Genomic DNA, 24,602 nt, shown 5'->3' with positions numbered 1-24,602 from the left:
TCTCCTGGCTGTATACCCCTTGCTTCTCCTTTCAGAGTTTCTTAAATCGTTCTATTCACATATAAGTCATCTTATCGGGATTCTCTTATTGTTTTCCCCCTGGTGGGCCAATCATTGGGACAATTGATTTATTTGATCCAGGAAGTGCTGATATCTTGGAAAGAGGGAGCAAAATTTGAGTGAGCATTTACCTCTGATTTTTTCTTTTAAAAAAACGAGACTGCTGGGTCAATCTTTTAAGGATTGAAGGGGGCGCCTGTGTTTAAGTGTATATTCATGCAATAATTCCTGTAGATGCTGATATATATAGAGTTGACAATGTTGACAAGTTGTCTAATATCGACGTGGATGCTAGTCTTAGAGTGTAAACTAAATGAAGTATTATCCCATTGAGGGGAATTGAGAAGCAAAAATCTAAGCATGTAGAAGTCAGTCATTAATTATGAAATCCAAACCTCTTTTGAACCTACTATGCTTGCTAGAAATGAACTCTTCAGGGTAGTTTTGTTGTTGTTGTTGCTTTTGTTGTTTTTGTTTGTTTATTTTTTCTCTCTTTTATTGGAAACAAGAACCTAAATTCTTGCTGACTAAATGGAAGTTTTAGTACTAGGATGTAGTTCTCTTCTCTCTCTCTCTCTCTCTCTCTCTCTCTCTCTCTCTCTCTCTCTCTCTCTTTCTCTCTCTCTCTCTCTCTCCCCAGCTTTGTCATCCACAGGATCACAGTCATGTCAAAATATCTAGAGAGAAACAGAGACAGACAGACAGACACAGACAGAAGGAGTGGGAGAGACAGACAGACAGACAGACAGACAGAGAAACCCAAGGAGAGAAGCCCTACAGCCATGGCCATCTTTGCATCAAAATTTTCCTCTATTTTTATTGTGGTCCCACTGATCTGAGTCTGAAATGCGAGCGCAGTGAAGCCCCTAAGCCTTCAATCCTGTGAAATTTTCAAAAGATCTCTAGAAGCAATCTCAAGCTGCCTGACCCCTGACAGGCACCGATCTCTTTATTCCTCCGGCTGCCAGCACTTCATTTGTTGGAATATCTTTCAGATTTGCACCTCCAGATGACAAACCTGAGTGTTTATTATGTGAACATGAATCGGAAATCTCCACGCCCGTACAAAAGCACCATCTTAAACATAATATTTAATTTCTCAGCCTAAGTGCCGGCTTCTCTATTTGCTTTCATTAGCTTAAATATTTTTCCAGGTCTCTCCGTGTGTCACTTTGATATTTAGATGATTCTCTCTCTTTTTTTTAATCATCATTTCCCCTTGAAAAAAAAAACTTCTGTCTCCAGTGTCTGCAAGTGCTCATACAATGTCAGTGCTGCAGCTGGCCAGGACTCACTGCCTGACATCTATCTAGCCCTGGGAACGGGGACATGGGACATTTCTTCAAGCAAGATGAGAGATTAGTAGTGCTGGCTAATGATGACCCTCTGTTTGATTCCACTTTATTTTCTTCCTGGCCTTTCAGATTCATTTTATTTTCATTTAAAACAAAACAAAATCTCAGAAAGTGTGGGGGCGGGGAACCTTCCATGTTTCAAACATGCCCAGTTTGGGGGTGATGCATCCCTGAGTGTATCGAGTTTAAATTTTCTTTCTAAATCAGTGACTCCTGCCCTGGGCATTCATTCATTCCTGCCCTCCTGCAGTGGGGATAGAGGGTACTGGGGGGGGGGGAGAAGAAAATGGGCATATTTCCTAAGTTAGAATTGCTGCATTTAAATGTCCTCTGCCAAATAAATATTCCACCTACAAGGCAATAGGGGTGGAGACATTGGAGGCCCTTGTCCTGGTTTCAGCCTCTGGCAGGAGTTAGAGCCCAACAGGTCGCCCTGTTGAATGAGTTAAGACAGAGACAAAACTGCACCCAAGCGGACCCTGGGGATGAGTCACCAATGTAAGGCAGTCCCGGGTCCAGAGAAGGTGGGCTGACACCCCCGCTACGTGTTTGGATGCCGTGTTGCTATGATTAACTTATTAAACCCCCTCGTAATTATTTTAATTTGACTGGAAAAAATACTTTGGGCAGAGATAGGACGTGTTTGTATTTATCTCCCCCCACACCACACACACCCATAAAACCTGTGTTAAAACAAATGTTACTTTCCTCTCTGGGTACATGGGCCCTCCCTTTTTGAAATAGACCAGAGGAACTGCCATTAGATCGAATGGCAAGTCTTTATGGAAAGTGTTTTGCATAATTACATACCAAAGCCAGAACAGTCACCTCCACATTTTATGGGTCACAAACCATCAACAATTGCCACATTATTGTCCACGAAACCTTCGTCCCTTCATTGATGGAGCAGACTCCACTGCCTAATCTAGAACGGGAAAGGATGGAAATTTCTTCTAATAAGAACCCAAGAAGATTATGTCCTCAGTGACGCCGTGTTTACATATAGTTATAAAGTTCAGAGAACCGAAGGGGAGAGGAAAGGAAATCGGACTAGGCCTGATTAAGAACATGCATCCGTGTAATATAGATAGCGCATCAAAAGAGAAGGCTGAATACCTCTCTCCTTTCAGTTTCGACCCCTTTTCTACCTTTGTGATGCTGTAATTAAGATATTCTTATTTAGACAGACAGCTTCTCTGGTAACTGAATAATATTAGCCCCTTTGATGTCAAACTTTTGACAGTTATCACACCAGCACTGGGTAATTTAGCACAAATGCCCTCCTTTAAAAAGAGAGAGAGAGAGATAGAAACCCCCAGCGTCTTTGAAGAAATCTAATAAGTGTGATCCTTATCACCAGACGATTTAAATCGCGGACGACAGCCCGCCTAGCTATGAATTACATTCGGTTATACATAATAAAGCCGAATTTGGGTTTCAGTTCATTACTGCGGTACTTGGGTGGAAGAACCCCTAACTACACCACCTCTCGTCTGAATCCCTAAGTAGTCGCTCAGATGAAGAGAAAGCACCCAAGATTACCAGGCCAGGCAAGGATGTTGGGGAGATGGGGACTAGTGAGGGCAGATCCAAACGCCCTTTCCCCAGTTCCGGGGAGTGGGGCAGGGCCAGACACCCACTCTCCGGATGAGAAGTCGCTGTTGCTTTCCTAGCCTGACCGCCAAATTTGGGATTTGCCAGATGGTGGGATTATCTTCGCGTCTGTTATAGTGTGTGTGTGTGTGTGTGTGTGTGTGAGAGAGAGAGAGAGAGAGAGAGAGAGAGAGAGAGAGAGAGAGAGAGACCGCGGGTGCAGGGTAGAAAATAAGAATCAAGACAGAAATTTAGAGACTGAGCTGACTCCTTTAAAATGCTCACTCGTTTTCCCTTTACCCGCTTTGGACCCTGCCACCTCCTGGACCCTCACCCGAGCCTTTGGCATCTCTGATTGGCCTCGCCTCAGGCACAAACAACACCAGCGCCATCCGGGTCCCTCCACGTCGGCTCCCTGTCTAAGCCTCGGGACCTGAAGCCTAGTGCCCAGATGCAGAGCATGGAGTTGGGGGGAGAGGGCGGAGAGGGGGAGGGTGTACGAACAAGTCTCCGGGAAAGAAGAGTGGGGTGGGTAGGAGAGTTGTTAAGGGAAAGGAGCAAAGAGGGCGGATTGGGAGGGGTGGGACTGGAATAATGACACCTGGAAGGCATTGTCTTTGCTAGAGACACCTGTCAATCTCTGCTCAGGGGTCTTGGGGCCAGGGGCGGGGAGGCCGCGGTTCTCCTTGGTGATGTCATCTAGGAGTCTAGTCCCTAAGGACGGTGGGAATGGCTCCGAGGGCGCAGAGCCCAGAGGGCTTAGGGAAGCGTGGGGGGGGGGGGAGGAAAAGGGAAAATAAACAGAAGTAGCTCTCTGGGCTGGCAATTTACATGGAAATCAATAATCCAACTTTAATGTTATTTTTAATCTTCCCTGACCGTCTTGCCTTTTCACTGGGGGAGGGGATGGGGTTACAGCAGCCCATCCCCTCAACCCACACAATCGCTGGGGAAGTCTTGTTATCTCAAATCCCGATGCAACCGACCCTTCCCCCAGATCCACACCCCGCCCCCCCCTTTTCTGCGGGTCGTTCCAAACGCTGCCTTCAGGCTTTGAGAAGGAAACACTTGGGGACGAGTTTTGAAAGTCTTCCGATACTGCACTGGGTGAAGGGGGAGTTAATTAACGCCAGGCATGCTCGGCGAGTGGGAGAGGGGGTCTCGGCGTGGGTGGGCGGGCCAGGTCGAATGCGGAGGTGCACGCAGTGTGGGAGGCGCGGGATCTGGAGGCCCGAACTTGCAGGCCTTTGCTGGCAGGAGGTGATCGGAGGTGGCTCGGGCAGGGAGCGCTGAGATGCCCCCAAGGAGTCCCTTGGTTAATCCTGGGGAATTCTGATCTCCCACCTACTGGGCCCTCACACCCAACCCACCGTGTGCTACAGAACTCTCATTCTTTTCGGTCGGAGCTAATTAGCAGCCTGCCAGCGGCCTGATTTATGGAAACGCTCGGGCGGGCGGAGACGCTCCGTTTGCGGAGCTCTGGCTGCCTCCGGGCGGAGCGAAGGAGGAGTCTCCACCGACCTCCTCCGACGAATTTCCCTCCTCCCTGCCGAGGGAAAAAAAAAAAAAAAGAAGTTGCTGTTTCGTTGCTTCGACCTAGCTGGTCCAGGAGCCTACCCCTCGCCCTAACCACCTTAGCCGAGGGCTCGAGGATGTTTAGGTTCCTGTGGGTAAGGCGGGGACTGTGGCCCAGCAGCAGCTCCCCGCAAGGGTTGAGGCCACCAGGTTCCAGCTCCAGCTGACCAGAGGCTCAGCTAAAATCGGAGTCTTCAATCCCTGGGTTGAATCTCAGTCCAAGGTCCCCAGTGAAGGGACATCGGATCTGAAGGCTCTTAGGGCGCCAAAGGAGCACCAAAACGGAGGCGCCAGGAAGACCAAATCAGATTTCTAGGCTGGATGGGCGTCTGCAAGGGGACAGACTCAGATGTCTTTGTCTGGATCCTAGAGGCCACTGGCCGTGGTCCTTTCCACTTTCTAGTTGTTTCTTATTGGTGGTGTTCTCCAGTGAGATCCTCTCTTCGGTCCAAGCGAGTGTCCAGCGAACGGCCACTCTTTGCTAGAAGCATTTCGCCAGGCCTTTAACCAAAGAAAGAGTGCGGAAATCTGATGCTTGCCTTCCTGGGTTGGCGTGGGTGACCCAGGAGGAAGGGAGAAGTTGATCTCCCCCTTTCCCGTGGGACCCCAGTAGCGAGGGTGGAGGGGAGGGGGCCTTAAAGGACAGAGGAATCTCAGCATGTACCTGTTGCTGGCCCTTAAGCAGTCCTTCTGCTGTCAGAAAGGCACTGTTTGCCAGTGTTTCTCCAAGATGCACCAGAGGGATAAGACCGTGAGAGCATCTGTGTCCGCTAGAAGCCTTTGGAAGGGACAAAACAGGCAGACCCAGAGGCCAAAGGCTTAGGCAGCCTCTCTGGCTCAGGGTTGAACTAGAAACTGGGCAGCGCGAGTGGGAAGCATGGAGGAAGCTGAAGTTCCTGGCAAGATTGTCCTGTAAGCTTGTTTCTCTCTCAAACCCTATCCCAGCACCCCAGGCCTTTCTGTGTCTGAAATGGAAGTGGTAGAGAGCTGATTATCTCTACAAGCTCGTGATAACTTAAAAATACCATCTTGTTCTGCCCTTTTCAGAAGTCGTTTTTTTTTTTTTTTTTTTTGAGCTCCTGGCTGACACAAGAGCAGCATCAGCAACCTTCACCTCAAACCTGCAGACACCTGTCATTTCCTACCTTTAGGCCCTCAGTTCCCCCTCTCTTTGAGGAGACCAGTCTGTGTCATAGAGAGCTTCCTCTTAGACTGAGAAAAAATTCCCCACTGTCCTAAGGCCTGTCATTTGCCTGGCCTGGACATATTACCGTAAGCCAAATCTATCACTGGCATGCGAGTGCAAGTGGGGACCCACAGGCCCCCCAGCAGGCTCACCTGGGCCCTTTGTAGGACTTGATCATCCCCTCGTTCCCAGCCCACTGCCATTCTCCAGACCAAAGCCTCATTGCCTGGGTTGCTGAAGGGCCAAGTGCAGCCCAGCGAATGCAGGCGGGTTAGGTGCCCCCTCCCCGCCCCGCCCCATTTGTCTTTCTCAGCTCTGATTTATAGCAATCGACAGGTTAAAGGCTCCTCTGACATTATTATTTTTAAAAGCTGTCTATTTCTCAACTGTCACCTTTCATCACTTAGCACAAATAAATACTTAAAGAAATGAATTGGAAGAGACTTTCAGATCATACGTATAATTCTTGGTTGTCCGTTAACATTCCTAATGACCTGGCCCTCTGAGTTTGTGTGGATTCCAAAGCAGGGTTTGAAATCCTGCCATTTCTACTTTGAAATGTCCAGGAAAGTGGGTGAAGTGGGGGGCTATAAGAGACACAGCTAAGCGGCAAGTTTGCAATGGGGTGAGGAGGAAAAAGTTTCCTGGCAGGCTGAAGGTACAGGCCTGTAAGGAAGGGCACTGGGAAAGGGGCATCGCAGGAGTCAGGGGGCTCAGTAGAACCGGAAGTTGAAAAGAGACCCTCAGAGCATGAGCACACGTTTTGCATGATTGTTGGTCCTCCGAGCCCTAGTGCAGAAACCACGGTGATATCCCCATTATACAGGAGTACTGCTCAGAGGGACTGCGCCACTATTCTATCATCGTTGCCAAAGGGGTCTAAGGAGCATTTCCTCTCCTGCATCTTTAACTTGGCGTTTATGAGCCTGAGACCCTAGAATGTAGAAGCGAGGAAACGAAACCGCATGGATTGAAATCCACGCAAAAAGTAGAAATCGTTTCTTCACCTTTACTGCCATTTATTCGGTTCTCTCTCTCTCTCCATCTCTCTCTCTTCAGCATTGGGGTGCAAAACTAACGAAATAGGGGAAGGAAAGAAAATGTACAGGAAGCAGAAGGGAAGAAATGGCAGTAAAGAAAAAAAGAGAAAAAAGAAAAACTAGAAAAAAGATCCAGTTTGGGAAACAAAACGAAGGACATGGGATGCACACACTCCATACTTCTTATTTCTCCTCATCCTCCTTTTCTTTCTTGTTTCTTCTTCTTCTTTTTATTTTTATTCATTTTTATTATTTTTTTTGGATGGGGTGTATGTGGGGGTGAGAGGCTGAGGGTCTGAATCAATAGAGCTGGGTGGATGGGAAAGAAACTTCGGTGATTTTTAGCCAGTCCACCGCAGATAGGGAAAGAGGAAAGATGACTCCGGCCCGGCCGAGGACCCTCTGCAGCATTCTAGACCCGGCTCCAGTACCTCCAAGAGTTGGAACCAGGAAGATCCAACACAGAGCCTGCCCGGGCCTTGGCGGGGCTGTCCTGCCTGCAGCCACCCTCTTTCCCCGTCAGCCCGGCGAAGGGGTTCTCTCACTCATGTAGGCCACTGGGCCTGGGAGGGTCTGAGTACCCCTGGACTCTGCACAGAACGTTTAGGAACTCTACGTTTACATCGCTCCGGGACTGCTGCCTTCCAGAGCAAACTCTACGAAGCCAGCCGGTAATCTGCTGCGGAAACCCGGACGCAGTGCAGTGCCCTGGAGCGCCACCTCGCTTCGGAAACTGGAATAACGCGACCAAGCCTTCCACTCTCCCTGCAGCCTAACACGTTCTTTTTCCTTTATTACAATCTCCAAAGAAGCCGAAACGCACAGGCCTCTTTCCCCACTGGTGCAAAAAACAAAAAAACAAAAAAAACAAACAAACAAAAAAACAAAAAAAACAAAAACAAAAACAAACAAACAACAACAAAAAAAACATCATCTGTGACCCACACATTTCAAAGTAGATGCGCAATGGAAGAAAACTACAGAAGCATACTTTCACTAATAAACGGTGGTCACTTAAGCTGCATTCAGAAAAATAAATAAATAAAATGAATGATACACGTAGTTAGGAGGCCACCAGTTCAGACTGCGTTGTGTTTAAGCCCTTCCGCTGTGGCCAATGCAAATGTCTTCTATGATGCGGGGCCTATGAAGTTAGAACCTCCCAGTTATGATTTCCACAGAAATCCATTCATTCTGACCCCAGTGGTGTCACAGAAGCTTTGCCAGGACGGTGGCTGGCTTTTTGGAGCCTGGTTCCTCTCCATTCTCAGCCTTGACGAGACATAATCAGCAAACGCAGAAACAGTCCTCAGCACGTCTGCCTTTCGACCAATGAAAGTAGCAACGGCCGGGAATTATGAATTACACAGCATTATTTTCCTCCAGTGTGCAACTGACTACTTGCTTTTGTTTGAACCAGTTGGTCAGTTAAGATGTTTATCTTCCATTAAGTATATCCACTGTGTATAAAATACACAGAAAATGAACTCACTGCTATGCTATGGTGAGTCTTTGTTTGATTTTCTTTTCACCCCAAAGCTAAGTGTAATAAGAAACAACACCCTTTCCAAGCTAAAAATACATTTTGAATGTGGAACATCTTGCTTTTGGACCAGTGAAGAGTTGTGTGGTTTATCTGTTTTGAAAGGAACATGAAACTTCCATCTAATCATCTAATGTAGTTTTCACTTTTGTGTTTGACTCTCTCTCTCTCTCTCTCTCTCTCTCTCTCTCTCTCTCTCTCTCTCTCTCTCTCTCTCTGTGTGTGTGTATGTGTGTGTGTGTAGGATGTTCAATAGATTCCACAGGTAAAACAGTGGTCAGCCTGAGGACTGTGGCTAAAGGGAGAGATAAGGTGATGGAATCTAAGTCCCTTTATTTTCTACCTGAGCAAGCCAAGCTAAGCCTTTTAGGAAACCTTGTGCTTCTTGGTAGGGTGGAGTTGGTAGGGTGGAGTTGGTAGGGTGATCCCTGGGCAGCCCAGGAGAGAGAGACCATGAGTGCTCTGTGTCTCTACAACCCGTGCTCCATGCATGGCAGATTAGAAGGCTCTCAGGGCTCCTGCTCAGAAATTATAGGGCTGCACCAGGAAAATAGGCAGTTTAGTTTTCTGGCTGGCTTGTCCCTTTTCCACTGAGTTAAAGCAGGTTCCTGAGAGATCATACTAGAGAGAGATCTCAGATTCCTAGCAGGACATAGCGGACCCTCCAAGGGGCCAGCTGCGCAGGGATAGCCAGGTTCCGGGGAGTTCCTACGCTGCTATGGGGTGAGAGTGCTAACTTGAGGAAAAGATGGTTGCTGACAGATTCTGGGAGTTAAGAGGCATGTCCTGAGAGGGCCCTAGCATCCATTGAGGAGTGGCAATAGGGTTCAGAGACAAAAACAGAAGGAAGAAAGTTCATGAGAACTTCAAGCCACAAGGCTCCAAGTTGAAGAAGGTTCTGAATTCTAAATCGGAAACTTTTACTCTTCCCTCTTTCCCCGTCCTCTCCATTTCTTTCTCTTCCACACGCCTCTTTGCCTCTTCTCATGACATATTTTCTGAGATCAGTCAACCCCCCACTCCCACCCCACCCTCACATACAGGCATACACACACAAAATAAAGACCGGGTATTAAAAAAAAAAAAAAAAAAAAAAAAAAAACGATCTTCTTGCTATTACACTTCCTACCGCAAGATGCGGAGCGGAGCAAGAGTTAGTGTAACAGCTACACCAAAATGTTTCCCCATGCAAGCCATGCATGTGTGGCTAATAACTCCTAAATTAGAGTGAGCCTGGGCCTGGGAAAAGGAGGAGAGAAGAGGGGAGACAGAACTACCAAGGAGAGGAATAATTTTCATTAGAGAACTGGGGTGGGGGCGAATCACCATTTAATCAAGTCTAATAATCTCATCAGCATATCAGATTTCAAGCTTCTCTCTGCTTAAAAGTGTGAGCTAGAGAGAATCCAGTATCCTTTTAACCACCACTTTTTTGGGCATATTAATATCAATTATGTTTACAGTTATATGAAAAAATTCTCCTTTGGGAGGGATCAAACATTAGAAATTGTTTAGTACTAGATTCAAGGCTACTCCAGGACTCAGGCCCTTTGAAGGTTGTAGGGGCCTGGTCATCAATTACCCAAGGGCCTATATGCAAGACAGGGAGACCAAAGAAACTCAAGGCTCACTCCTCTATTGGGGCACACAAATGAACAAACGCCTGTAAAGTAGTGGGGGGGACCCAGGGTGACCCCTTCAGGCTCTGGAGCAGCCGGCAGGTGCAGTAGCCAGCGGTCGCCTGCCTGCCCTGCGCTAGATGTTGGCGAAATGTCCCTCCAGGCTCGGAACTCCCCTGTGCCCTCCCTTGGGACCAGCTATTTAGGGGTGCATGAGGTTTCAAGATTCCTACCGTGGCCCAGGCTGGTCCCACCGCCCTGCAGTCTGCTTCTGCACCCCGGGGCACACGAGGAGGGCATCCCCTCGGGGCTGCGGCCCTTTGAACCAGGGAGCCCTTAGCTCCCTCTTGGACGCGCGGAGCTCGCTGGAGGCCCGGCAGCGGAGCGGAGTGTGGGTGGCGGGTGGGGTTGAAGGGGAGTGGGGGAGGCGGGAGGGACAGAGGGGCGGAGGCGGGAGCGGGGCGTTAAGCCTGGAAGCTTGGCTGTTTACCCAAATGATTTTCTTTTCAGGCCGGAGACGCCAATGAGACAAGATCAAACTGCCCTCCAAGCAGTGCGTGTGGGGCGTGTGTGTGTGTGTGTGTGTGTGTGTGTGTGTGTGTGTGTCCCCTTTGCAAGCGGGGCTTTGTGAATGGGGGCTCCAGAACTCTGGCTGGGAAGAAGGAGCCGCGCGACCCGGCCACCAGCGCCTCCTCCCGGGAGCTGGGAAAAGCTTGGTGTGGAGCACGCCTTAATACGTGGAAGGACAGCCCAGGAGTGCATTAGTCCGAAGAGAGTAAGAAAGAAGGAATTACAGAGGCGAGCTGCGGAGAGCTAAGGCCTGCATCCTTAAAAATCAAGACGGGAGATTCAAGGTCATGTGAGGGTAGAAGGACAGAATACAAACCCCATCCTCCTGCCAACCCGCTGATTTTTGACCCATCTAACTCCTTGGACCATTGGTTCTTCCTGAATCCCTGGCTGGCTGCATATCTGTTGCCTAAAAATTGGGGCAAGGTTTTGGCGATTTAGGTTCAATGCAGACTGTGAAGTGCACTGTTAGGATGACGCCTGGGTTTTTGCACCACAAATTGGTTAAGGATCAATAGGGCAAAGGTTGTCTATCTTAACAAAATTTTTGATTTTTAAAGGAACCTAGATCCCAAAATTATCCATTAGCTGGGCAGAAAGGAAGGAAGGAAGGGAGGAAGAAAGGAAGGGAGAAAGGAAGGAAGGAAGGAAGGAAGGAAGGAAGGAAGGAAGGAAGGAAGGGAGGGAGGGAGGGAGGGAGGGAGGGAGGGAGGGAGGAAGGAAGGAAGGAGGGAAGGAAGGAACGAAGGAAGGAGGGAAGGAAGGAACGAAGGAAGGAAGGAAGGAAGGAAGGGAGAAAGGAAGGAAGGAAGGAAGGAAGGAAGGAAGGAAGGAAGGAAGGAAGGGGGAAGGAGAGGAATGGATGAATCTGGTTACGTTTGAGCTACAGTCCTGTCATCCTGGATGTGACTCCTGCACTTGACCCAAGGAGCTGCAGGGGCTAAAAGGTCCTTTGAAATAATAATGGCATGATATATGTGCCAATAAAAAGAACGGTAAGACAGAATTGTATTTCTTGAGGTCGAACTACAATTAAAATACGGCAATATGGCCATTGTACCAATATTTTTTTACTTCTCATAGTTGATTCTCTAGAAAGGGCCACTCTGAAAGCTTACCAAGGAATCTGGAAGAAAACTTCATCTGGAAGAAAGCTTCATTTCAATATGGTTAAGGTCTCAGTCTCATTGCTCCATGATGGCCTCATACTTCTCCCTCATCTACTTTGCCACTGGATTCCTTTGGATGATTGGGGCTAGACTGGAAGCCAGGTTCTGTTTCTTCTTCTTCTTCTTCTTCATCATCATCATCATCAAGAGTAGCACCCTGTTCCCCCCCCCTTTTGAACAGAAACTTCATTGCCCCATTCTCAGAAAGCTCTTATTTAACTAAAACCCTCCTTTCTTGGTGCTGACCCAAGGTGGGGCCCATTGGGGACCTGCTAAGATTTGCTTCAGCCTCCTATGGACTCCACTGTGGCAGCACAGGTCTACACCAGCAGAGAGAGAGAGAGAGAGAGAGAGAGAGAGAGAGAGAGAGAGAGAGAGAGCTCTACCTTTCTACCTTCCTGCCTTTCTTACAGAATGCTTCAGCTGTAGATTGTAAGTCTAGGTCTGAAGGAACAGAGGCAGCCAATACCCCAGTCACCCCAAGACAAAGCAAAGATTGGTCTGAGGACCTGCCTGTATGGTGGCTGGTCTGAAGTGTGTGTGTGTGTGTGTGTGTGTGTGTGTGTGTGTGTGTGTGTGAGAGAGAGAGAGAGAGAGAGAGAGAGAGAGAGAGTGAAGTAGTAGTAGTAGTAGTTGTTGTTGTTGTTGTAGTAGTAGAAGGAGGAGAAGGAGGAGGAGGAGGTTGCTTATAAAGAAAGATGGCTGCCTAATTTTGGCATGAAAAACAGCTACATTTATTGAGGCTAGTCTCTCAGCGTACCCATCACTGACCTTTATCTGGGGTGGTTTCCAGACCTGACAACAAATGGTTCTACCTAAAGAAGGGCAGGCCTTGAAGCAAGGCAGCCAGGCCAGGGAAGCAAGCAACCAGAAAAATGAGATTACATTGGCTAGGGTCTAGATCATGGTTTCTATGCTGGACATACTTCCCAATTCAAGGCAGCAGGGTACTGTGGGACATCAATGAGGTTCCAAACCCAAGGCATGTCCATATGGAATCCCAATTCTTTCCTAACAATCTTGACTCCTGTGGCTCCCAGTCTCTGGCCTGGGGAGAAAGAAAGGCAGTACTATATCTCCATTTCTTCTTTGTGCTGAAATCCTGAGAGGAAAGTCTGGTGTGGACTTGTCCAGGTGTGGTCAGGTGCCAATTGCTGGTCACCCAGGGGCCATTCCACATCTTGGGCTTCCAAGTGCCCAAGTGTCTGCTCCGAGCTAGATGGTCTTCTCCTGAGGGCGCTGGACTGACTCCAGTGTATGACCAGCCAGAGAGAGGTCTCCAGTGTTGGCTTCTGGGTACATGCCCAAGCAAGGGTCCAGGGAGAAGGGACTAGGACAACACACAAGACACTGCTCTGGCAACACACAGGTCTTTCGAGGTCCCACCCTGCTGGACTTCTCCAGCTTCCGGCCACAAGGAGAGTCTCCCCCATTTTCCTAAAGCTGAGGGCCTGAGACTAGATGGTAACCCGGTACCTTGGCATGTCCCCTGAGTATGGAAAACACCAAGCGCTGCGCTGTCTGGAGACAAAAGATCTGAGCTGGCTGGCTCCAGCAGGCCCAGACACTGTCTTTCGCACCCGCCTCCACCTTTGCAGAGAGAGCAGGAGCAGGGGCGCTAAGGAGCAGAGAACTTTTATTGATTCCCTAAATTGAACACCTCCGAGTCCACAGGCAGAGGCAGGGCCAGGCATCTGTTCAAGAAAAATAAAATCTGCCCCCGGAACCCATCCATCCATCCTCCTATAAAGGCTGCTCACTGCTGGTTTTTTCCTCCTACACGTCTCACAGAAAATCACCTGGCAGCTAGGAAATGCTCTCCCCTGGTATCGACCTGCAGGCGTTACTTCTTTCCTAAAAATGGCTCTGTCTTCTCTTTCTCTACTAGCCCCCAGGGAGAATTCACTGGCTCTAGTATTAAGGAGTGGGGAAAAAAATCTTTACATCCTCTCTGGGTGTAAGATGCTATAAGAATTCAGGAGGGCTACTGGTGCTCCGTGCCTCTCTCTCCCTGCTGCACCTGGAAAGCCAGCTTTGAGAAGAAGAAATAGTCTTTTCCTGCAGTCTATCATTCTGCTACCACAAATAACCCAATGTGAGAAATACCCCAGGCTTGAGAATATTGATAGATGATAGTAGCGATATTCGCAATCGATCCTTTAATAGGCAGACGTCATAAATCATGTTCAGTGCCCTGACAGAATGGTACTTCACTTAATAATATAATTAAGATTAAAACTCCAGAGGTACTGAGGCAGCAGCTATTGATAGCTTTTAAAAAATGCATTCTGGATAGCATTGTGGGATACAATAGGACTTTGGGAAAATACAACCTCTTTCCCAAAAGATAGAGTCTTATGTTGTTCCATCTCTGAGCAACTTTGGCCATGGTTACCAACCCCACCCCCAACACATCTTTCCCCTTCAGTCATACAGATAAGGATAAACCTTCTAACCTTGAACGTGAAGTTTGAAGAATTCTCAAGAGACTTAAGAAAAATGGTTCATTGTTGTTTTCAATACACTTAAATCCCTTAATAAAGTATTGTTTTTCAAATGGCACATACAGACAGACCAGGCATCTCCTGAGCCCAAGCCTGTGCACTCTCCTGTACATGGCCCTCAGGATAGGTAGCAAGGTCCTGAAAAATATCCTGAAGTGGTAGACTCCTATCTGCATCTGCAGGTGGGAGTCTGCCATCTGTATCATGGGTAGAGTTGATTGGAAATATAGTTCGAAGGAATTCTAAAGAGGGGAACATTAATCAAATCAATCAGAGCTGACAAATGAGAAATATCTTATAGTTAGTAGCAATTTACAACTTTGTTATTAGTTAAGAATCACCTGCCTTGTAATAGTAATTAATAACACAGAAAGGAGCCATTTGGAAATCCCCTGCTATTCTTCCCATTTCCCTCTGTCTCATAAGGAAGGAAAAAGCAAGGGAGCAAATGAATGATCAGCAGAAACAGGGGAAAAAAAGAGAAAAAACTTGCTGCATTTGTGGGAGAACAAAGCTGGAAAATATGAAAGGGGGGGTAGGGAAAGGAGATTAATCCCATGGTAAGCTATCAGGAAATAGAGAAAATAGAGAGGGAGGGCTAATAAATTGAAAAATAAATTCTGTAACCATATACCATGAGCTGGCTAAAGGTTGAGTTTCAAATGGCCCAGAAATGCCATCAAAATGAACAGTGTTGCAGCAAGCACTTTATCCCCACAGCCTAACTCAGCCCTGAATTCCGGGCTGAGCTCAGGGCATTGTCTGTCTTGCTGTCCTTAACAATGTATTTCTTTACAGCCCAGGAGCAGACATAGGCAGGCTCTTTCCCAAATTCCATCCCTGGAGACCCAACAGGCTTTCTGGTATCGAGCACCACCTCTCTTCTAGGTCCTAGATCATCCCCCCCCCCCATTCCAGCACACTCTCTGTCTCTCTGTCTCTGTCTCTGTCTCTCTCTCTGTCACACACACACACACACACACACACACACACACACACACACACGCTTTACATTGATTATTGGATGGTTTCAGCACCCACCAAAATCACATTCCAAAATGAAGACTTGTTGAGAAACTATAACCCTATAACCTTTTTTAGCATTGTTGTCTGAGAAACCATTTCAATCAATAAGACTCCTGTTTTTTGTTTTATTTTGTTTTTTTTTAAGACTCAAGAAATACCCAGATTTCTGCACACAGGAGAGGGAACTACTACTCTGTAGATTTTATTGTTGCTGTTGTTGTTTTTTAAAAAAAAAAATGGGTAAATTTTTCAGATTTTTTTTTTGATGAAAGGAAAGAAAAATAATCTTAACTTTGGAAAACTTTATCTGGTCATTACTATAAGCCTCTATCCAGCCTCACTAAGTCCAGGCTGGATCAACAATAGGTAGCTAGGAATTGAGATTTATTGGTCTGTAAATGAAAAGATTCATTTGATATAAGAGGTTAACTCTGGGTTCCTTCACTGTGACTGGCTTCCGCAAGTGCCTTAGTAGAATCAGCATCAAAGCAGTTCAGAGAAGCCTTCAAAAGACACAAGGAAGAGACATATAAACACACTCATTCACTTAAACCACACGCACCCCTTTCTTTGTCCTTTCTACTGTGGCTACAAAACTCCAGTTTCTCTCCAGGTAGTGAGGATCATCTCCACCCCACCCACCACTTTGCCATTTTGTCTGTTTTGCTTTTCCTAGCAATTATTGAAAGAAGGGGAGGGGGAAGTGGGGAAAGTAGAAAAGGGAGAAAAGAATGAACTCAGATCAACCAGAATATGTTTGTAAATAATGTGTACGGTGAAGAAAGATGGACGGTGGAAGGTGGCTCCTGGATAAAAATAGGCAAATTGGTTGGAAACTGATGAAATGGGCTTTCAGGAAATGGAGTTGGTGGTGGGGAGGAAGGGAGAGAGAGAGGGAGAGGGAGGGAGGGAGGGAAAGAGAATATGAATATGAATATACCAGTAATACCAAGCTTAGAGAAAACTGCAAACTGCAGCCTGAATCCGAGCAGACTATGGAGATGCTAATGAGAGGAAATTAACCTTCGGGTTGGGTCCCTGACATGGGCTCTCCACTGAAAGTCTGACCCAGAGGCTGCCAGCAGCTTCTCTCTGCACCAGGGAAATGAGATAATCACTCTGAAACCCACCAGCCTTGGTACAAAGTAGCTCTGAGCTACTGATACGGACAGCAGAGAGCGGACTAGCAGCTCTTTGCAATGAAAAGAAAAACAAATACGCGGCTACCAGTTATGCAGTCAGGAGCAGAGAGCAAACCAAACCTGTCTGTGTTCTAGCTCGATCCTTTCCTGGATGGTGGGAGGCACAAAGCCAAGGAAATTCGAAGTCACTTTACCCTTTTAGCTCTAGTCAGTCACCAAAGGATTCAGAGAACAGGGCCTCGGCGGCGAAACCACATAAGGAACAAAATGGATTTTTGTGTCTAGGAGCACTACCACTGGGGCCAGAGAATTTCTGCCTGGTCAGAGGAACTTAGTGGGTCAGGGTGGTGTTGGTAAAGAAGAGAAAGGACATAGAAACAAACAAACTGGAATACAATGGAAAATTCTTAAAAGTGGTTCTCTGTTTTACACACGCATACACACACGGGGGGGGGGGGGGCATGGATTTTATTAAACAAATAAGCCAACAACTAAACATTTCTACTTCAATCATAGGCTAAGAGACATTGGCATCGTGGGCCTCCGACTGTCTTTACTACCTTGTTCATTCTTTCCCTCTCCCCTTCCTTTTTTCTCTGCATCATCACAATACCCCAGAAGTTCCAGGCTGTTGGCTAAGCCAGGGACGACTCCTTATTGGAGGCGAGGAGGTCGTGTTTCCAAGTAGAGACATCAGCAAACCGCAATCTCAGTGACACTGACAGCACAAAATTATGTTTAATGTTGAAAGGGGGAAAGGGGAAATATAAAATTAGCGCAGAGAAAATGTTTCCCAGACCTTCTAGCAATTAGGGCAGAAGTTTTTCATGGTCATATCAGCGGGGAGTCTACTGGGGCAGGGAGCTGTGACCTGCCAAGCTCGTGCCCTAGGTCTAAGCAGTCGCCCCACCTGCCACGGAGTCTTCACTTCCTGGGAAGAAAAGCGACACTTCTGAAGGGCATTAGGGGCACTCCACCCTGCCCAGACACTTCACTGGGTTCTGAACCATTTTGGAGAGGAAGGGATGTTCTAAATACCCCGTGCTGGAGGAGGTGATAGTTTAGCCATTGGCTGGTGAAGGGGACAGGGGTGTAGTTGTCCTTTCTGTCCTAGACCCCACCCCTAAAAGCCTAGGGGAGTGAGAACATGCTGAGGGCAAAGGTTTTTAAAATGTATCAGCACCCCTCTTTCCAGAACTATCTCTTTGCCTTTGCAGTCACTTATGGGCTATGGAGACCCCATAGACTCCCCCTCTGTGTCTTCTGGACTAGTTATTCACCCCTCTATTCTCATGAAGGGGGGAGGCCGAAAAAAATACCAATAGCCTAAGGGACTGCCCATGAGACAGGCAAGGAAATAGAAATGGCGTCACTTTGACAGGAGCAGCAGTTTCTGGTTAATGTAGATGATTACTAATGAAATGGTGAGGGGTTTTGTTGTTGTTGTTGTTTTGTTTTGTGTTTGAAAGAAAAGGGAAGAAATGCGAGAGAGACCCTCCCTTTGCTGTAAAGAACACATTTTGCCTTTGTTGGGAAAGCAGTGTTATTTTGGTGCATAGAAAGCAGTTCTCCTTCTTGGTGTAAGGCAAAAGAGGAAGATTAAACAAAGTAATGGATGAAAAATTCACTTGCCAATAAGACAATTAAAAAGTAAATTTATTAAGAAAATCCTAAAGCAGGAGCTAAAAACAGGAGACAAGAAACTGTTGTGAAGCCAGGAAGGGAAAAAAAAATCTGAATATCACTGAAGAATTCAAAGGATAAACTAGAGGCAGAGCAACTGCTGTTCCTTATGACATTCCTAACTAGCCTGCTTTCTTGTTAAAAGGAAGGGAGCCGCTAGCCCTGGAGGTTGTAGTTTTATACTTGTATTTTATCAACAAGTATCAAAAGATCTAAACTAATTGATTGCCGAGTTCCTTGGCCTTCCTCCAAACAGCAATATAGATTTAATTGTATGTTGCTTAAAACTCCATTTCTTGAACAGTGTGAAACGTGTAATAAAAGCCATACGCCGTATCGAAGATTTCCCCCCTCTGCAAAAGCATAAATACTCAACTGACACTTGGAAGGGAAAAAAATAGCTAATACTTCTAATGGGTTAAAATTGAGGGGGGGCATCTGAAAGGGTTAGCTACATAATAAAATTTAAACTGTTAATCCATTTTAACTCATTCAAAATAACCTGCGGTTGTGGGTGGTTTTACTCCGGAGGGGTCATGGCGAGGAGACCCCACACCATACACCTGACTTGTTCAGATGCGTTCCATCAAAACCGCATTCCACTTAAGGAAAGAAGTTCTGCCCTTTCTCGAACAGGACTAGAACAAATTTGAAAGTTGTATCCCAACTAGGGGCCAGGAGTTCTCTGGCCAAGAGCTGTGGGGAGTCAGTCAGCCACCCTCGCTCTCCTCCGGCCTCAGTCAGTCTCCATGCAGACGTTGCTGAGAGCTCTTAAACAGCGTGGCGACAGCCTCCTTCTGCCCCTCCCGGACAGGCCCTGTATGCTTCATTGTCCTCTGTTATCCGTGACCCGTAGTGGCTGTCCCAGTCTACAGCCAACCCAGGTGCCTTCTCGGGCAACAGCATCACGAAGAAGGGAAGAGCCCCGGCGCCACGCCTGCGATTTGGTCCGGGATCAAGCGCTGCAGCCAAGTTCCTGGCCGCCATAAAGCAGGAGGCTCCGCGCAGCGCGGGCCGTGCCCTGTCGCGGCCACGAGGGCTGGCTGCAGGCGGAGAGCTGTAAAAATCCACGTGAGCTGCCCCTCCTCCTGCTCCCCGCAGCGGCCCCTGACACTGCAGCATTGAAGCCAGTCCGGAGGTCCCCAAGGTCTCCAAGTGTGACAGTACTCAGCATAGCGGGTAGATGGCACAATTTTCTAACATTTAGAGAGAGGAACCCACGCTGGGAGCAATAAGTCCATTTAAAAGCCCTTTATTTAAGAGGAACAAAGATAACTGACAAGCGAAGTACAGAGACATCTCAATGAAATTTCCAAAGAAGAAAGAGAATTCAGAAGCCAAAGCAAATGCGAACTGGGCTTGATGGGACAGGCCGGCTCTTTCTCCACCCCCACTCCCACCCTGCCTCAGAAAAAAAAAAAGGGGGGGGGGAGATGGGGTAGAAAGAGAAAAGACAAAAAAGAAAAGAAAAAAAAAGGTGGTAGTTCACGGGACAGTGGGTGTTAAAGATCACAACTCAAGCCGATTTCTGAAAACCCATGGTCCAGAGAACTTCGGGTCAGGTGGGACAAGGCAGGGTCAGGTTTGAGAGAAACAGGATCAGGCTAGGGGGAAAGGTCTGGGAAGTTTTTGGCTCCACTCCTGAAGGCTCCCTCTGGTTGGTCATAGTAGGATTGAGGTAAGGTGGGTAGGCATACTCGAGCCTCTCCGAAGGCCTGAAGACCAGAATCCTCTCTCCTAGAGCTGTGGCCGGTAAAGCCCTCCCCGTCTCCCCCCCCCCCCCCCCCCAGTCAGCATCCCAGGCCTCTAGAATCTGGTCAAAGCCAGAACATTCAAGATCCACAATTGCAGATTCAGGAACAATTGCTATCTCTGCCAAACTAAGAAGGATGTTGGGCCACTCACTGACGTCTCCGAGCAAAGACAAGATGCGTTATCCTGCACCTAGAACCTTTGCTCCCCACTCCCCAGTAAGCCAGGTACCCCCACACTCTCCAAGAGAGAAAGATCGAAGGCCTTTGACAGAGAAGGAGGGGTTTAGACACCAGGAGATAGATGAGACCTTCCCCGGTCGGGAGTTGGCCCCGACGACCCTGACCTGCCTGCCTAGCTTTGGGTAGGGGCACCAGTGGCTAACGCCCGCAGGGGGGTCAAATGATTGTATTTGGGTGGGTGCTCGCCGACATATTTGCTGAGTAAACCTCCCTCGCTGTGCTGACGGCGAATCCCCGTTGATAAATCCATCATTACCGTTTGGATTCAGGGAGGCAGCCGCGCCACTAAATTCATCTTACATTTGTAGCGCTTTAATAGACATTTATTAAATGCTTTTAGAGAGAGGCATGGGGCGCGTGATTACATCCTAGTTATAGACAGAACATAAAGACCCACGTTAACACCCATTTGCAGGAAGGAAGGAAGAGGTGGGGAGGGGGGTGGTAAGGCAGAGGGATGAAGCGTGGAGAGATGGGGGGCGGGGGCCATCGAGCCTGGGCGTTATTAACAAGGCTTGCCTGACGAGGCGAGGCGCAAGGCGAGAGAGCCACAGGAAGTCTCAGGCTGTGGAGAGAAGCATCCGCTCCACTAGCAGTTCGGGGTTTCCCTTTCCTCGTCCCCATCAATTTGCCCATGAGGGTCTCCTATTCTCTCTGCCAGGGCATAGGGGATGCCCACGCTGCCCCCGCCCCTCTCTACCCTTTCTATCAGGTCTCTTCAGCTAAACTAGGAAGAAATAGGAGGGACTTACCAAACGTCGGAGTCCTAAGGCCCTGTTTAGGACACCCTTTGCTTCACATCTCCCAACAAAATAAGTACAGAGCTAGGCCAGGCCTTTAGCCGGATAAGCAGATGTTTCTACCACCCAGCAGGGCATCCCCGCTGGCTTAGAGGACTCCTAGACCTGGCAAGTTGGATGGCAGGAATTCCTCCTCTATCCATCGCCAAAACTCCGGATAGCCCCTATAAATAAGCCCCGGACATCTCTTAACTGAGAACTTGTCCTGGGCTAGCCACCGCCCCCCCTCCGCCCACTCCCACTCTGAATGCTGAGCCTGAAGGGGTGCCCAAGACATTAAAAGGCCTGAGACTTTCTAGAAAGCCCCAAAGGCCTCTTTCCCTAAGGCTCACTGCCTCTACTCGGACGGCCTCACGATGACTCTCAGCCTCTCCTCACTCCCTGGGGACACAGCTGCCGACCCATAGCTGCCCATAGCAGCGGACCGAACTATCCTATCGGCCCTTCCTGGCTCCTGGTAAGGAGCACTTCCGCTATCTCAAAGTTACCATAAGAAAATAAATACAAGTGACATTGTACTGGGCCAAAGCTCATTAGTTCGTTGTCCAGGCCTAATAAAGGAACAGAAGCGCAAATTATAGAGTTCAGCTTCAACACACGCTCTGTCACCCGAGATCAACGTACCGCGAGCCTGATTCCAATTGCTCCGAACTTACTGTGCAGTTCGCCCCCAACCCCCTCCTCATGAGCAGGAGGTTGGGTGGAAAAATATAGTTCCAAAGGGAGTAATGATCAAGCTTTTCCTCTCGGAAGCCTGCGCCACCTCATTTCCCATCAGTAATCCCAATAAAATTAACGTCGTGGCTGCAATTGAAAAGAGGAGAGCCTGCGACACTCCTGAAATAACACACTCTTCCCAGCAAAAGGTATAAAGCAAAACGGCCCTTTGTTCGGCTAATTAACGAAGGCCCAACTCCGAAAGCACATGTGTTTGCTTAGCTAATCACAAGCATGTTTCTTTCAAGGAATGTCATTTTCAGGGGCCAGTGGGGTGGGGGGCTTGGAGAGATGGACACCACCTTCATAGGGCCTTTTTGCCTTGGGCATCTCTCACCAGGCCTAAGATCCCGAGGTGGAGTCCAGGAACCTATGTCTGACACCTTTCTTCTCCTCTGCTCAAACCCAGAAGCCCAGTAGTAAGGGACCTCCCAGTTAACCCCAAAGCCAGACCTGCAAGTCACTAAGCAGGGTGGGGAGGGGAGTTTAATGGCACAGATGCCATATTAAATGAGGCAGTTTTACAATTCACATTGAATGGGACGCTAACTTATTACAAGTGTGTTATCAGAAGGACGATAAGATTTATAACTCCGAGAGTCAGCTTTGCGCCTTAATGACAATGGATGCTGGGGAGGAAATCTGTTCTGGATTAGAGGAGTTGGGAGTCCCTTCCCAGTTTTCAAGCCTGTATGGATGCATCCAAGAGGGCCAATACCAGTCTAGCCCTTTGTGTCTCCAAAGGATAGATTCTCCCTTTCCTGTTTCATCAGGAGACTGGGGCTGCCTGAAGACTTAGCACCTCGCTCAGCCTTTTAGCCGGAGCATGAAAGAGAAAAACAAGAGAAGCGAGAAAGGAGACTGAATAGGACTTAGGGATGAGGGTGGGATGGCAAACAGTCCTGAGCCCTCCCCTTCAGAGCAGGAAAACCCTTCCCCATCTTTCTTTACGGTACAAAAGATAGCTTTCCCCTAAACCAATACAGTCAACAAACTTTAAAAAACCAGGGTCCTATTACAAACCAACGCCCAGCACTAACTGCTTTAAAATTACTGCATAATTAGATTTAGTTGAATTTCACCATTAATTAGGCAGCCGCACTGCGGGGAGCCTTTGAAATCTGAGAAAATGGGAAAAATCATCTGAAGCACGTTTTTTAAAACCCAACTTCAATAAATCTTGACGGGGCCTGGAATTCGGAGTACCTCACTCCCCACCCAGGTGGTTGATAGGGCTCCCCAGGCTCAGGCTAGGTTTGGAACTGGACAGGGAAGACGATTTTCCCCATCTAACCAGAGAGGATGAGTCCCGATCTAGGGCCTCTGAAGAGGCCTGGGGAGACTTTCTGGGAGGCCAATCTGTGCTCCTGCCGTCCTTGCCTGCTCTCAAACCTACTAGAAAAAGAGATTCTCTTTCTGAAGATGCTCTCCACCCAGGGGCTCAGGCTAGAAGAGCTCCCACAGAACTGGGCCCTGCGACCACCTTCAAGTAAGCAGGCCTAGGCCCCTTTTCGGTTCTACCCACCAGTCTCATCTCTATCAAATCTCCATCAAAGCCACCTTTCTCACAACTTTGACGAGTAAGCAGCAAGTTGTAGGAACGTCAAGGGAGGTTCTTAGCTCTTCTCCCCCTCCCCCACCAAGCGGGTCCCCGGCCCTCTAGAAGTCCAGCGCAGCGTCTGCTTTAATGAGCGCGGGGAACTGACCCAGGTCTGTAAATACTGGCCTCTTCCCCTCCCCCTATACCATTCAAACACTTAAGATCGTTTGTGGATACCGATTTTTATTCTTCGCATTTGATTCTGGAAGGAGAGGGTGCATGAAATCAACTCTCCAGAATATATGGAAGGGGGTGGGGACCTCAAAAAAGAGGGGTTAGGGTCCCGGGTCACCAACATTTTCTCTGCAAACGCTATTGCTTTAATTACACAATAATCGAGGGCTGCTCTCACTTGCCAGCCAGAGTTTAAAAGAGGGATTTCTGCCTGCAGACCGAATGGCCCTTAGTCCTCCCCCTACCCCCTTTTTTTTCTTCCTTTTTGGTAACCAATGTGTTTTCTATTACTCGGCCGTGCGGTGCCTGGCAGCCGGCGCTCGCGGTGCAATGGGAGACGCCATGTTGGCTCAGCTCATAGGACCAAGTCAAAAGCGAGCTTACAGGCAGAGTTTTCACACGCTCAAGCTCCCCCCTGACCGCCCCTCGCCCCCACCCCCCGCCCGCCGCCGCTCGGTGCACGTCCCGGGAGAGCAGCTGGGCGCTCTCGGCACCCCGGACTTTCCCGGGCTAGGGCGGAACTCTGCGGCGCAGGCGTTGGGGGCGGGGGCGGGGGGGCCAGGCACTTTCCCGCAGCCACTGCCAACTCCCGACCCTGTCCCTGCCGCCGGCCCGATGCTACACATCAGGCCGTCACCGCGGACCCAGCCCTGGACATCTCCAGCTAACTTTGAGCCCCAGCCCCTCGCCCCCCTCCCCCCTCCCCCGGCCCGGCCAATATGTGAAAGGCCGAGGTAGGGCAATCGTGAGCCAAGCGAACTGGCTAGAACCCCCCTCCTTCTACTCCGAAGCTCAATCTTCTCCCAGGTTTGTTTGAAAGTGCCTAGAAGAAGCGATCGCCTCCTTTCTCTCTCTCTCTCTCTCTCTCTCTCTCTCTCTCTCTCTCTCTCTCTCTCTCTCTCTCTCTCTCTCTCTCTCTCTCTCTCTCTCTCTCTCTCTCTCTCTCTCTCTCTCTCTCTCCTCTCTCTCTCCTCGGACCTTTGTTGCATTTCGCGTCTAACTGGGTTCTCTCACACCACCGAGCGCCAGGAGGAGGGGGAGAGTGGGGTTGGGAAAAGAAATAAAGCGAGCTCAGATCAGATGGAGGAGGGAGAAAAAAAATCCAGCAAGGAAAAAGAGACACTTAAAGGGAAAGAGTCGCCATGTTTAGCAGCTTTTTAAAAAGATCTCGTCAATTTCACACAGAACGCACTCGCTGGGTCCCAGCCCTCGTCTTTTGTCTAATTCAGTCGCAGCAAAGATCTTTTGTTCT

At 48.4% G+C, this 24,602-nt stretch overlaps 1 long non-coding RNA gene across 1 annotated transcript in view; it reads right to left on the bottom strand.

Annotated features, from left to right (window-relative positions):
* Positions 1 to 10,342, bottom strand: part of LOC127667646 (uncharacterized) — a 30,324-nt gene extending 19,982 nt beyond the window's left edge. The window contains exon 1 of the long non-coding RNA XR_007973910.1: positions 10,205 to 10,342. This is a non-coding gene — a long non-coding RNA (uncharacterized LOC127667646). The remainder of the gene's footprint in view (positions 1 to 10,204) is intronic.
* Positions 10,343 to 24,602: the final 14,260 nt, after the last annotated feature.

This window comes from Apodemus sylvaticus, chromosome 1 (assembly GCF_947179515.1).
Source record: "Apodemus sylvaticus chromosome 1, mApoSyl1.1, whole genome shotgun sequence".
In the NCBI taxonomy this organism is placed as follows: Eukaryota; Metazoa; Chordata; class Mammalia; order Rodentia; family Muridae; genus Apodemus; species Apodemus sylvaticus.
The sequence above is the reverse complement of the archived record's forward strand: the minus strand, read 5'-3'. Positions and strand labels throughout refer to the sequence as shown.